Source organism: Cherax quadricarinatus, chromosome 4 (assembly GCF_038502225.1).
Source record: "Cherax quadricarinatus isolate ZL_2023a chromosome 4, ASM3850222v1, whole genome shotgun sequence".
Classification (NCBI taxonomy): domain Eukaryota; kingdom Metazoa; phylum Arthropoda; class Malacostraca; order Decapoda; family Parastacidae; genus Cherax; species Cherax quadricarinatus.
Window position 1 is genome coordinate 43,407,284 of NC_091295.1, and position 14,340 is coordinate 43,421,623.

Here is a 14,340-nt window from a genome sequence, read left to right on the forward strand (position 1 = left end):
ATGCGTCGCATCATTGTGGAAACCTTTCTCCATCGGGAGCCAGAGACGGGTCATCGCAAGATTGGGACCCGTGCCAGGACTATGGTCTTGGCGAACATTATACACACACACTTCACTTTCATAGTTCCTTGATAATGTGAGTAGTCACGAAAGCGCTTGGAATTTCACTACTCTTTCACAGTAGTTGTTTTGCATATATATGTATATATATATATATATATATATATATATATATATATATATATATATATATATTTATATATATATATTTTTTATTTATTATCACACCGGCCGATTCCCACCAAGGCAGGGTGGCCCGAAAAAGAAAAACTTTCACCATCATTCACTCCATCACTGTCTTGCCAGAAGGGTGCTTTACACTACAGTTTTTAAACTGCAACATTAACACCCCTCCTTCAGAGTGCAGGCACTGTACTTCCCATCTCCAGGACTCAAGTCCGGCCTGCCGGTTTCCCTGAATCCCTTCATAAATGTTACTTTGCTCACACTCCAACAGCACGTCAAGTATTAAAAACCATTTGTCTCCATTCACTCCTATCAAACACGCTCACGCATGCCTGCTGGAAGTCCAAGCCCCTCGCACACAAAACCTCCTTTACCCCCTCCCTCCAACCCTTCCTAGGCCGACCCCTACCCCGCCTTCCTTCCACTACAGACTGATACACTCTTGAAGTCATTCTGTTTCGCTCCATTCTCTCTACATGTCCGAACCACCTCAACAACCCTTCCTCAGCCCTCTGGACAACAGTTTTGGTAATCCCGCACCTCCTCCTAACTTCCAAACTACGAATTCTCTGCATTATATTCACACCACACATTGCCCTCAGACATGACATCTCCACTGCCTCCAGCCTTCTCCTCGCTGCAACATTCATCACCCACGCTTCACACCCATATAAGAGCGTTGGTAAAACTATACTCTCATACATTCCCCTCTTTGCCTCCAAGGACAAAGTTCTTTGTCTCCACAGACTCCTAAGTGCACCACTCACTCTTTTTCCCTCATCAATTCTATGATTCACCTCATCTTTCATAGACCCATCCGCTGACACGTCCACTCCCAAATATCTGAATACGTTCACCTCCTCCATACTCTCTCCCTCCAATCTGATATTCAATCTTTCATCACCTAATCTTTTTGTTATCCTCATAACCTTACTCTTTCCTGTATTCACCTTTAATTTTCTTCTTTTGCACACCCTACCAAATTCATCCACCAATCTCTGCAACTTCTCTTCAGAATCTCCCAAGAGCACAGTGTCATCAGCAAAGAGCAGCTGTGACAACTCCCACTTTGTGTGTGATTCTTTATCTTTTAACTCCACGCCTCTTGCCAAGACCCTCGCATTTACTTCTCTTACAACCCCATCTATAAATATATTAAACAACCACGGTGACATCACACATCCTTGTCTAAGGCCTACTTTTACTGGGAAAAAATTCCCCTCTTTCCTACATACTCTAACTTGAGCCTATATATATATATATATATATATATATATATATATATATATATATATATATATATATATATATATATATGTATCATTCAACAAGTCGGCCGTTTCCCACCGAGGCGGGGTGAATCAAAAAAGAAAGAAAATCCCCCAAAAGAAAATACCTTCATCATCATTCAACACTTTCACCTCACTCACACATAATCACTGTTTTTGCAGAGGTGCTCAGAATACAACAGTTTAGAAGCATATAAGTATAAAGATACACAACATATTCCTCCAAGCTGCCAATATCCCAAACCCCTCCTTTAATGTGCAGGCATTGTACATCCTATTTCCAAGACTCAAGTCCGGCTATGTAAAAATAACCTGTTTCCCTGAATCCCTTCACTAAATATTACCCTGCTCACACTCCAACAGCTCGTAAGGTCCCAAATACCATTCGTCTCCACTCACTCCTATCTAACACGCTCACGCACGCTTCCTGGAAGTCCAAACCCCTCGCCCACAAAACCTCCTTTAGCCCCTCCCTCCAACCTTTTCGAGGACGACCCCTACCCCGCCTTCCTTTCCCTACAGATTTATACGTTCTCCATGTCATTCTACTTTGATCCATTCTCTCTATATGACCAAACCTCCTCAACAACCCCCCTTCAGCCCTATGACTAATACTTTTATTTACTCCACACCTTCTCCTAATTTCCACACTCCGAATTTTCTGCATAATATTCACACCACATATTGCAATTAGACAGGACATCTCCACTGTCTCCAACCGTCTCCTCGCTGCAGCATTTACAACCCAAGCTTCACACCCATATAAGAGAGTTGGTGCTACTATACTTTCATACATTCCTTTCTTTGCCTCCATAGACAACGTTTTTTGTCTCCACATATACTTCAATGCACCACTTGCCTTTTTTCCTTCATCAGTTCTATGATTAAGGTCATTCTTCATAAATCCACCCGCTGACACGTCAACTCCCAAATATCTGAAAATATTCACTTCTTCCATACTCCTCCCCAATTTGATATCCAATTTTTATCTAAATCATTTGCAACCCTCATCACCTTACTCTTTTCTATGTTCACTTTCAACTTTCTACCTTTACACACGCTCCCAAACTCGTCCACTAACATCAGCAATTTTTCCACAGAATGTCCCATAAGCACAGTATCATCAGCAAAAAGTAACTGTGTCAATTCCTATATTGTATTTTATTCCCCATAATTATATATATATATATATATATATATATATATATATATATATATATATATATATATATATATATATATATATATATATATATATATATATATATATATATATATTTATATACATATATATATATATATATATATATATATATATATATATATATATATATATATATATATATATATATATATATATATATATATATATATATATATGTAATGAAGGAATTTAGGGAAACCTGTTTGCCGGACTTGAGTCCTATAAGTGGGAAGTACAATGCCTGCACTTTCAAGGAGTCGGTTTGGAGTATTGACAGTTTGGAGGGACTATCTAAACTGTTGTATCTGAGTGCCTCTGCAAAGACAGTGTATGAGATGAAAGTGTTGAATGATGTTGAAAGTATTTTGTTTTGGGAGATTTTCTTTATTTTTGGGTCACCCTGCCTAGGTGGAAGACGGCCGACTTATTGATATATATATATATATATATATATATATATTTATATATATATATATATATCTCGTCAGATCCCGAAATCCATTCGTCTTTATTCACTCCTATCTAGCACGCTCACACACGCTTGCTGGAAGTTCAAGCCACTCGCTCACAAAACGTCCTTTACCCTCTCCTTCCAACCTTTTTGAGGACGACCCCTACCCCTCCTTCCTTCCCCTACAGATTTATACTCTCTCCAAGTCATTCTACTTTGATATATTCTCTCTAAATGACCAAACCACCTCAACCCCTATTCAGCCTTTTGGCTAATAGTTTTAGTAACTCCACACCTCCTCCTAATTTCCACACTCCCAATTCTCTGCATAATATTTACACCACACATTGCCCTTAGACAGGATATATAAATATATATATATATATATATATATATATATATATATATATATATATATATATAGAGAGAGAGAGAGAGAGAGAGAGAGAGAGAGAGAGAGAGAGAGAGAGAGAGAGAGAGAGAGAGAGAGAGAGAGAGAGAGAGAGAGAGAGAGAGAGAGAGAGAGAGAGAGAGAGAGAGAGAGAGAGAGAGAGAGAGAGAGAGAGAGAGAGACAGACAGTCAGACAGACAGACAGACAGACAGACAGACAGAGAGAGGGATAGATAGACAGACAGTAGGTGTGTATATTTTGTAAGGTGAGTTTACACATCTGAATAGTGGAGGAGTGTGCTGTATGTAACCTGAGTAATTATTTAACAGTTAATGTCTTCTGGGTCGCAACAGGATAAAAAGGCAAGACGAATTAAGTGGCTTAGCATCTTCGGGTGGGTATTTTAAATAGATCCTGGAAAAGGATGAAATAATTAATATAGTTTGATTCGCTTTCTCGGAGACGTACTCACTTAACTGTGGCTGAAGGGGTCGAGTCATAGCTGTGTGTGTATGTGTGTGTGTATGTGCGTGTGTGTGCTTATTTTAGTCTGATTGAATCAGTCAAAACTTTAAAAAAAAAGACTAAAAAAGGCATTACTTTTATTATAATAATATAATACCCATAATTATAATTAATCCTCCCTAATTGTCAAAATCATCGATCCTCATTAATAATCACTATCATTCATAAACATCAATAATCATAACTAGCCCAATAATCATAAGAAATTATCTGACTTCAGAATCAATGTTTATCATCATCGTCATCGATCATCATTAATAATCATTACCATCAAGCATAATCATCAGTCATAATCAGTCAACCCCACCATCATTAATTATTCGTCTTTGGCATGACATTTGTAAACGAAACGAAAGTAGGAAGAAAGAGACGGCAAACTCGTCCCTAAAGCAGGCTCAATATTGCTAGAGATCCCATATGCTAATTTCTTCTTGATTAGCAAAAAATTCATTACTAATAAGGAGTGATTACTCAGGAACCACAAGGTTCTCCAGACCACAATTTGGCTTCTTATTAATTAAATCCTCTCCCTTCCTATTCTATTTTTTTTATTTTAAATTTGAAATCTGAAGACTATATTTTCTCTCTGTATTACTTGATTCGATATTTCTTCAAAAGTATTATTATTGAAATTATTAATATTATTATTATTATTATTAGTAGTAGTAGTAGTAGTAGTAGTAGTGCCGTCCTTTTTAGTACTGTCATTAATATTATTCTTATATTAATTTCCACAATCTTTATTGTAATTATATATTTATTTAATAATGATTAAAGAAAGCCTTCAGTGTAATGTAAATAAATATATCGGAGAAAACAAAAAATAAAAAAAACACGAAATTAAAGTTTTGCATAAATCCTTGAAATAGATATATTAAGCAGCTGTATGTAAAGATGTGCTTGAAAATATATTCGGAATTCTATCATATTTGTTTTATAATAAAAGAGCACCAAAGTTTATTTATTATTGAATTATTGTAAACAAGGATGTGTGATGTCACTATGGTTGTTTAATATATTTATAGATGGGGTTGTAAGAGAAGTAAATTCGAGGGTCTTGGCAAGAGGCGTGGAGTTAAAAGATAAAGAATCACACATAAAGTGGGAGTTGTAACAGTTGCTCTTTGCTGATGACACTGTGCTCTTGGGAGATTCTGAAGAGAAGTTGCAGAGGTTGGTGGATGAATTTGGTAGGGTATGCAAAAGAAGAAAATTAAAAGTGAATACAGGATACAGGATGAGGATAACAAAAAGATTAGGTGATGAAAGATTGGATATCAGATTGGAGGGAGAGAGTATGGAGGAGGTGAATGTATTCAGATATTTGGGAGTGGACGTGTCAGCAGATGGGTCTATGAAAGATGAGGTGAATCATAGAATTGATGAGGGGAAAAGGGTGAATGGTGCACTTAGGAGTCTGTGGAGACAAAGAACTTTGTCCTTGGAGGCAAAGAGGGGAATGTATTAGAGCATAGTTTCACCATCGCTCTTATATGGGTGTGAAGCATGGGTGATGAATGTTGCAGCGAGGAGAAGGCTGGAGGCAGTGGAGATGCCATGTCTGAGGGCAATGTGTGGTGTGAATATAATGCAAAGAATTCGTAGTTTGGAAGTTAGGAGGAGGTGTGGGATTGCCAAAACTGTTGTCCAGAGGGCTGAGGAAGGGTTGTTGAGGTGGTTCGGACATGTAGAGAGAATGGAGCGAAACAGAATGACTTCAAGAGTGTATCAGTCTGTAGTGGAAGGAAGGCGGGGTAGGGGTCGGCCTTGGAAAGGTTGGAGGGAGGGGGTAAAGGAGGTTTTATGTGCTAGGGGCTTGGACTTCCAGCAGGCATGCGTGAGCGTGTTTGATAGGAGTGAATAGAGACAAATGGGTTTTAATACTTGACGTGCTGTTGGAGTGTGAGCAAAGTAACATTTATGAAGGGATTCAGGGAAACCGGCAGGCCGGACTTGAGTCCTGGAGATGGGAAGTACAGTGCCTGCACTCTGAAGGAAGGGTGTTAATGCTGCAGTTTAAAAACTATAGTGTGAAGCACCCTTCTGGCAAGACAGTGATAGAGTGAATGATGGTGAAAGTTTTTCTTTTTCGGGCCACCCTGCCTTGGTGGGAATCGACCAGTGTGTTAATATATATATATATATATATATATATATATATATATATATATATATATATATATATATATATATATATATATATATATATATATATATATATATATATATATATATATATAAATGTATGTATGTATTTATATATATGGAGAATCCCAAGTGTTACTTTTTCTCACTCTGACATCGCTCTTTCCCATACGGTGCGCCTCCATCCACTCCAGCGTATTCTGCGTTACTCTTTCCTGCTCAGGGTTATTAGAGTCTTTTGTGAGGTATGATGTGAAAAGCCTTTTTTTTCCCACTCTAAGAATATGTAATGCACTCATATCTCTCACTTTTCCTGCTCAGTTATAGAACTCCAGTAGATTGTGAGGTGAGATTAGTCTTCTCTATGACCATCACGATTATAGTTCGTGGAATAACTTCTCTCAAAGTGTTCCACAACTATTCGTCTGATTATCTTCTCCATAACCTTACTCGATACACATGTCTGTCATTGTGTTCTGTAGCTCAACGCTTCCTGTCTGACCTCTTTCTTAGATACTGAGAGTACATTGGCTTCTCTCCGGATCTCTGGCAATTGTCCTAGATCCATTGTCTTGGATATTTTAGCTAATGGCTTGGACAGTGCTTCTGCTTCCTCCTGCAGCATCACAATTGACACTTTGTTGGATATAATTGCTTTTAATCTATTGAGGTCATTTAAAAATCTTACACTTCTTTTCCTGTTGTGTACATGGTGTTCTGTACTTGTTGCCCCTGCTTCCACTAAGAACACGTCTTTCAGTCATTAGTTCAACTCCTCACACACTTCCTTGTCTTTCCTCACAAACACTTATCTTGCTTTCGTCAGGTTTATTACCTGGTCTCTTTAATTCGTTAGTTGAACCACTGCCTCTCTCTCTCCCTCTCTCTCTCTCTCTCTCTCTCTCTCTCTCTCTCTCTCTATCTCTCTCTCTCTCTCTCTCTCTCTCTCTCTCTCTCTCTCTCTCTCTCTCTCTCTCTCTCTCTCTCTCTCTCTCTCTGTGTGTGTGTGTGTGTGTGTGTATAAACGACGGATGATGAAAGAAACCAGCAATTACTATAATGTAAGGTCTTCCGAGGATGGCATTCTCTTTATCACAGCATTATCTCTCACTCTCTCTCTCTCTCTCTCTCTCTCTCTCTCTCTCTCTCTCTCTCTCAGATACAAACTCTAATTCAAGCAATCTATTTTGATTTCATCCCCAGCAAGCTGGTGACGTCAAGAGTATGGACAAAGCAAGCGAGAGCTTATAAATATGCTGACTACACCAGCAGGTTGGATTAAGTCATTGTATTGACCTGACAAAGCACAATGCAACACTCAGAACAGAACACTCCTTAATCCCTAGATTAAGGATAATAGCACATTATCGGAAGAGTAATATACACAGTTGCTAGGAATACACACACACATAAACACACACCTAGTAGCAGTCAGTGAAGAGGCGGGGCCAGGAGCTACGACTCGAGCCCTGCAACCACAAATAGGTAAGTACATATATAGTGGGTATATATATAAAGTATTGTAACAACGAATAAGTGGTATTTAATCAATAACAAACTGCGGCTACCCGGGAGTACGAACCCGTGTTGTTTTAGTTCACCTCGTCGGAAGAGAGCGAAAATTCACGACGCCCTAATCCACTGGACCACACAATCCAATAAACATCATGAGCCTAGCGAACTAGGCTTGCTTCATGTTGCAAAGACACACGATGGTGTGGTCGCCTCAGAGCTAATTTCATTCTACTCCCCGTGAATTCGCTCTCTTCCCGCGAGGCGGGCTAAAGCAACACGGGTTCGATCTCCCGGCTAGTCACAGTTTGTCACTAATTAAATGCCACTTGTTCCTGGTTACAATAATATATGTACTGCTTGTGGAGGCTAGTACACCAAACGGGGAGTAGAATCAAATTAGCTCTGAGGCAACCACCCACACACACACACACGTATTTATATTGTTAATTGGCCAGTTTTACCTATTCAATGTATATATATATATATATATATATATATATATATATATATATATATATATATATATATATATATATATATATATATATATATATATATATATATATATATATACATATATATATATATATATCATGAATATGTAAAACTGGTCAATTAGCAATAACTCATTTAAAATTAAGTCCTTTCTAAAATTTTCGATTATAGGTTTAAAGATATATTTTTTTCGTTAATGTTAATGTAAAAATTTAGAATTTTGCACCAAAAGAATCTTAGAAAAATTACCTAACCTTATTATAACAAGCGCAATTTATTTTAGCCTAATCCAACTAAATATATTTTAGATACGTTTACAATAATTTAATTCTAATCGGACACAATGAAATATATTTCTTTTCGTTAGGTTCAGAAAGATTTTTGAGAAAATATTGCACACACAAATTTTCGCTTGTCTTATATGGCAAGATGAGCGTTGCTATTAAGCCATGTTCCCAAGTTTTATATATTCGGCACGACAGACACACACACACACACACTCCCCCATCCTCACAGAACATAGGTGTATTTGCGGCAGGGCGACAGCTGATCAATTCGGACTTCATGGTCTCGTGTGTCACACAACAGAAGGGAAGTATGCCAGACATGAGGTGGTCAATGACATCATAAAGAGCAGCCTCGCCACAGCCCGTTGCCCAGCTCAACGGGAACCCCAAGTACAGAGATCTGATGGAAGTCAAAAGCGTCCTGATGGAGCCACTATGCTACCCTGGAAGGATGAAAAGCAGATTGCCTGGGACTACACCTGTGCTGCCACATTGGCAGACACCTATTTGCCATACTCCGTAGTGGAAGGGGATGGAGCTACCAGCCACAGGGAGACCCAGAAGATCCGAATATATGAAGACCTTCCCCCTTGCTATAACTTCATTCCAATAGGGTCGGAGACCCTTGGAGCAAGGGGCAAGTGTGCTCTAAAGTTCCTTGAAGAGCTGGGTGACAAGCTCATCATAGAAACCAAGGACCACAGGGCGACCAGCTTCCTCTTTCAGAGACTCAGTGTTGCGATCCAGAGAGGAAATGCCTGCAGCATTCTGGGCACGCGGCCCACCGCAGGGGATCTGGACGAAGTATTCGAGATGTAGCTCTAAGTTACCTATGTTGTTTTACTTTCTGTTGTATTTTTGTGAATGTTTGGCCAATGTATTCTGTCTTTAAATAAAACATACTTGAAATATAGGGGTGGTAGGAGAAAATCAAACAGCTTCAGGAGAATCTTGAGTTTTCCCCTGAAGCAAGTTTATTCTTTCCTCTGAGGATGAAGGTCCTAGGACATTTCTAGAGGTGGTACTCCCTATATATATATATATATATATATATATATATATATATATATATATATATATATATATATATATATATATATTATATATATATATATGTATATATATATATATATACATATTTACACATATATACATATATTTATATATATATATATATATATATATATATATATATATATATTCATATATATATATATATATATATACATATATATATATATATATATATATATATATATATATATATATATATATATATACATATATACATTCATATATATATATATATATACATACATACATATACATAAATATATATATATATATATACATATATATATATATATATATTCACATATATATATATATATATATATATATATATATATATATATATATATATATATATATATATATATATATATATATATATGTCAAATGCCGAATAGGCAGAACTTGCGATCTTGGCTTAAATAGCAACGCTCATCTTGCCATATAGGACAAGCGAAAATTTGTGTATGCAATAATTTCCCCAAAATCATTCTGAACCTAATGAAAAAAATATATTTCACTGTGCTTCTTTAGTATTTAATTATTGTAAACAAATCTAAAATATATTTAGTTGAGTTAGGCTAAAATAAATTGCGCTTGTTATAATAAGGTTAGGTAAGTTTTCTAAGTTGCTTTTGGTGCAAAATTATAAATTTTTACATCAACATTAATGAAAAAAATAAATCTATAAACGTATAAGAGAAAATTTTAGAAAGGACTTAGCTTTAAATGAGTTCTTGCTAATTGACAAGTTTTACATATTCGGCACGACATATATATATATATATATATATATATATATATATATATATATATATATATATTAGATATAGTAATAATTGGAAATAATAATAAAAATGATAATATAATACTATTTATGATAATATTATCATTAGTATTCAAATCTAAAAATCTTTTTGCTTTGTTAGTGGAGAGAGAGAGAGAAAGAGAGAGAGAGAGAGAGAGAGAGAGAGAGAGAGAGAGAGAGAGAGAGAGAGAGAGAGAGAGAGAGAGAGAGAGAGAGAGAGAGAGAGAGAGAGAGAGAGAGAGAGAGAGACAGAGAGAGAGAGAGAGAGAGAGAGAGAGAGAGAGAGAGAGAGAGAGAGAGGCTATGTTGGATCATCTGACCACAAGGCTGTTTTCACGACACTAAGATCCCAACAGAACAAGGTGAGGAGTCCACACGCACAACCTGGCTATGGGAAAGAGGTAATTGGCCAACCCTTCGCTCTGAGCTCGCCACCACCGATTGGAATGCTCTTCTCGAAGGGGATGTCGACAACCAAGTGAAAGCCTTCACTGGACACATCCTTAATCTTCAATAAGAACACATTCCTCACCGGCAATATGTGACGAAGCCTACAGATCAGCCTTGGTTTGGCTTTCGTTGTAGAGAGGCTGCTGCTGCTAAGTACAAAGCATGGCGAAGGTATAAGAGACATCCTACCACCTATAACAGGAACTTGCACAGGCAAGCCTGTAGGCATATGAGTGACGTTCAAAAGTTGGCCATTGCTAAATGAGAGGTGGACACAAAAAGAAAGCTAGCATCAGGTAGGGTAGGCTCCAAAACCTGGTGGTCCCTGGTCAAGGACAGACAAGGTTATCTGCCTGATGAACTCATTCCACCAATAAATCGACAGGATGGGACCACCTCTACTAGTAGTTAAGAGAAGGCGGACCTCTTTGCTGAACACTTTGCTACCAAAATGCAAGTTCCTGATCCAGCAAGGAACCCTCCTTGGCTATCTGCAGGAGCTGTGTCAAAACTGTCAGTGGTGACAATAAGGCAGGAGGAGATGCATTTCCTGCTTAAATCGCTTGACCAAGAAAAGGCTGTGGGCCCAGACAAATTGAGCCCAAGATTGCTGAGACGATGTGCAGACCAGCTAGCAGCACCTCTAACTCGCATCTTTCAGCTCTGCCTAGTACAGTGTAAATGGCCCTCTCTGTGGAAAGAGGCTAATGTAGTCCCTGTTCACAAAAAGAAGAGCAGAACAGAAATCAGCAACTACAGACCAGTGTCACTCGTGTCAATCACTGGTAAGATCCTTGAGACAATAATCTCAAGACAAATGACAGAGTTTTTTGATTACCACTCACTACCTTGTGATCGTCAATATGGTTTCATGAAAGGTTACTCTGCTGTTGGTCTATTGTTAAACTTCTGCACTAAGTGGCACCAGTCACTGGATGAATCCAAAGTCAGCTGTGTGGTAGCACTGGACAATGCTGGCGCTTTCGACCGGGTGTGGCACCAGGGCCTCTTAGCAAAACTTCAAGCACTGGGAATTGCAGGCTCTACGCTATGTCTCCTCAGTGATTACCTTCATGGTAGATCTCTAAGTGTAGTTCTCAATGGAACGGAATCAGCAAGACATCCTACTGGGGCAAGTGTTCCACATGGAAGCGTGCTGGGACTATTGTTTTGGAATGTCTACTTCAACGACCTTCTTCATCTCATCCCAGAATCACATGCATATGCAGACGACTGTACACTGACATTCACTTAGCCAAGAGAAGAAATGCCAGCTGCTCTAAGCTACATCAATCACCAGCTAAGAGCTATATCAGCTTGGGGAAATAGATGGCAAGTAACATTTGCACCTGAGAAAACGCAAATGATGATCGTCTCTAGGCACCATGATGGTAATGCTGGTGCAGTAGTAAGGATGAATGGGAGGGCGTTGGCACCTGGAGAAGAAGTTGATATCCTTGGGGTGAAATTTGACTCCAAACTAACACATGAAGAACCATGTTGTAAATCTTGCAAACAAGGCAGCCAGGAAGCTTACAGCACTTCGCCGTATCTCGCATCTGCTTGACAGTAGGGGTTGCAAGATTCTGTACGAGGCAAAAGTACGCTCACACCTTGAGTATGCTCCACTTTCTTGGTTTGCCTGCCCCCCTCTCATCTGCGACTGCTTGACAGAGTAGAGAACAGAGCAAGACGTCTCATCTCTCGCCTGGACCCAGCCTGGATAGATCTGTCATTTCAGCAGAGCCTTCGACACAGGAGGGATGTGGGTGGCCTTACTGTTATGTGCGAGGCCAATATTGTCAAACTACCCCACTTGGATCCACTTCGAGGACAGCTTGAAACAAGCTTTTATGCCACAAGACAAGCAGAAAGCAGCAACTTTACTCTGGCTGTACCTTTCTCCAGAATATCACTCCATCTGAGATCATATATGCCCAGGATGACTCGAGTATGGAACACATTCGTACAGCATAATGATGTCAACGAGATAAAGTCAGTTGATCAAATGAAAATGCTGGCCCACAGATGGCTCCAACTTCATCCTGTTCCCTACTTGTATGTCTCATAACAATAAAAATGCTTTCAAATGAGTTGATGTAGGTATCAGCTCTTAGCTTGCCAATAAAATTAGGAATCCTTAACCTGCAAATAGCATGTCAATAAAACTAGAGATCCTTGTCAAACCCTGTGTAAAGAGAGAGAGAGAGAGAGAGAGAGAGAGAGAGAGAGAGAGAGAGAGAGAGAGAGAGAGAGAGAGAGAGAGAGAGACAACGAGAGACAGAGACAGAGAGAGAAAGACAGAGAGACAGAGACAGAGACAGATAGACAGACTGACAGAGATAGAGAGAAATAAAAGGGAGAATTTACATAAATGAGAAATTCCGTGCTTAAGACACTGAAATGAATGGGTGAAAAATGAAGCTAAGGGGAAGAAACAGTAATTTCTGGTCTCCATTTTCCACCTCAGGAAGAAGGTCACTAGCTTATTAGTGCCAATCATCACTGTGCCTCACGTAACTGCTGGATCCCCCCTCCCCATCCCTCCCGTCCCTCTCGTGCACCCTTCTCCCCTCTTATCACACCCACTCCCTCTCCTCTCCCTATCCACATACAACTCTCCTACCCCCTACACCTCTCCTCTTTCTTCAGGCACTGAGACACTGCTGAACAATTATAACAGCGCACTACCCAGGCACTACCCACGCACTACCCAGGCACTACCCACGCACTACCCAGACACTACCCACGCACTACCCAGGCACTACCAACGCACTACCCAGACACTACCCAGGCACTACCCAAGCACTACCCAGGCACTACCCACACACTACCCACGCACTACCTACGCACTACCCACGCACTATCCACGCACTACCCACAAATTATCTACCTTTAATGTGCGTTCCGTAATTGTTTCTAACACGTTAGCCGTCTCCCACCGAGGCAGCGTGACCTCAAAAAGAAAAGGAACACTTCCACTATCATTCACACTTTCACTGTCTTGAAAATGTGGATAAATAAATACATACATTAATTGATAATAATAATAATAATTAGTCGCTGAACGACTAATTACCTCAAACTCCTTTTTTTTTTTTTTTTTTTTTTTTTTTTTTTTTTTTTTTTTTTACACAGGGTTTGACAAGGTTAAGGATCCCTAGCTTTATTGACAGCTATTTACAGGTTAAGGATTCCTAACTTTATTGGCAAGCTAAGAGCTGTTACCTACATCAGCTCATTTGAAAGCACTTTTTTGTTATGAGACATACAAGTAGGAAACAGGATGAAGTTGGAGCCACCTGTGGGCCAGCATTTTCATTTGATCAACTGACTTTATCTCGTTGACATCATTATGCTGTACGAATGTGTTCCATACTCCAGTCATCCTGGGTATGTATGATCTCAGATGGAGTGATGTTATGGAGAAGGGTACAGCCAAAGTGAAGTTGCTGCTTTCTG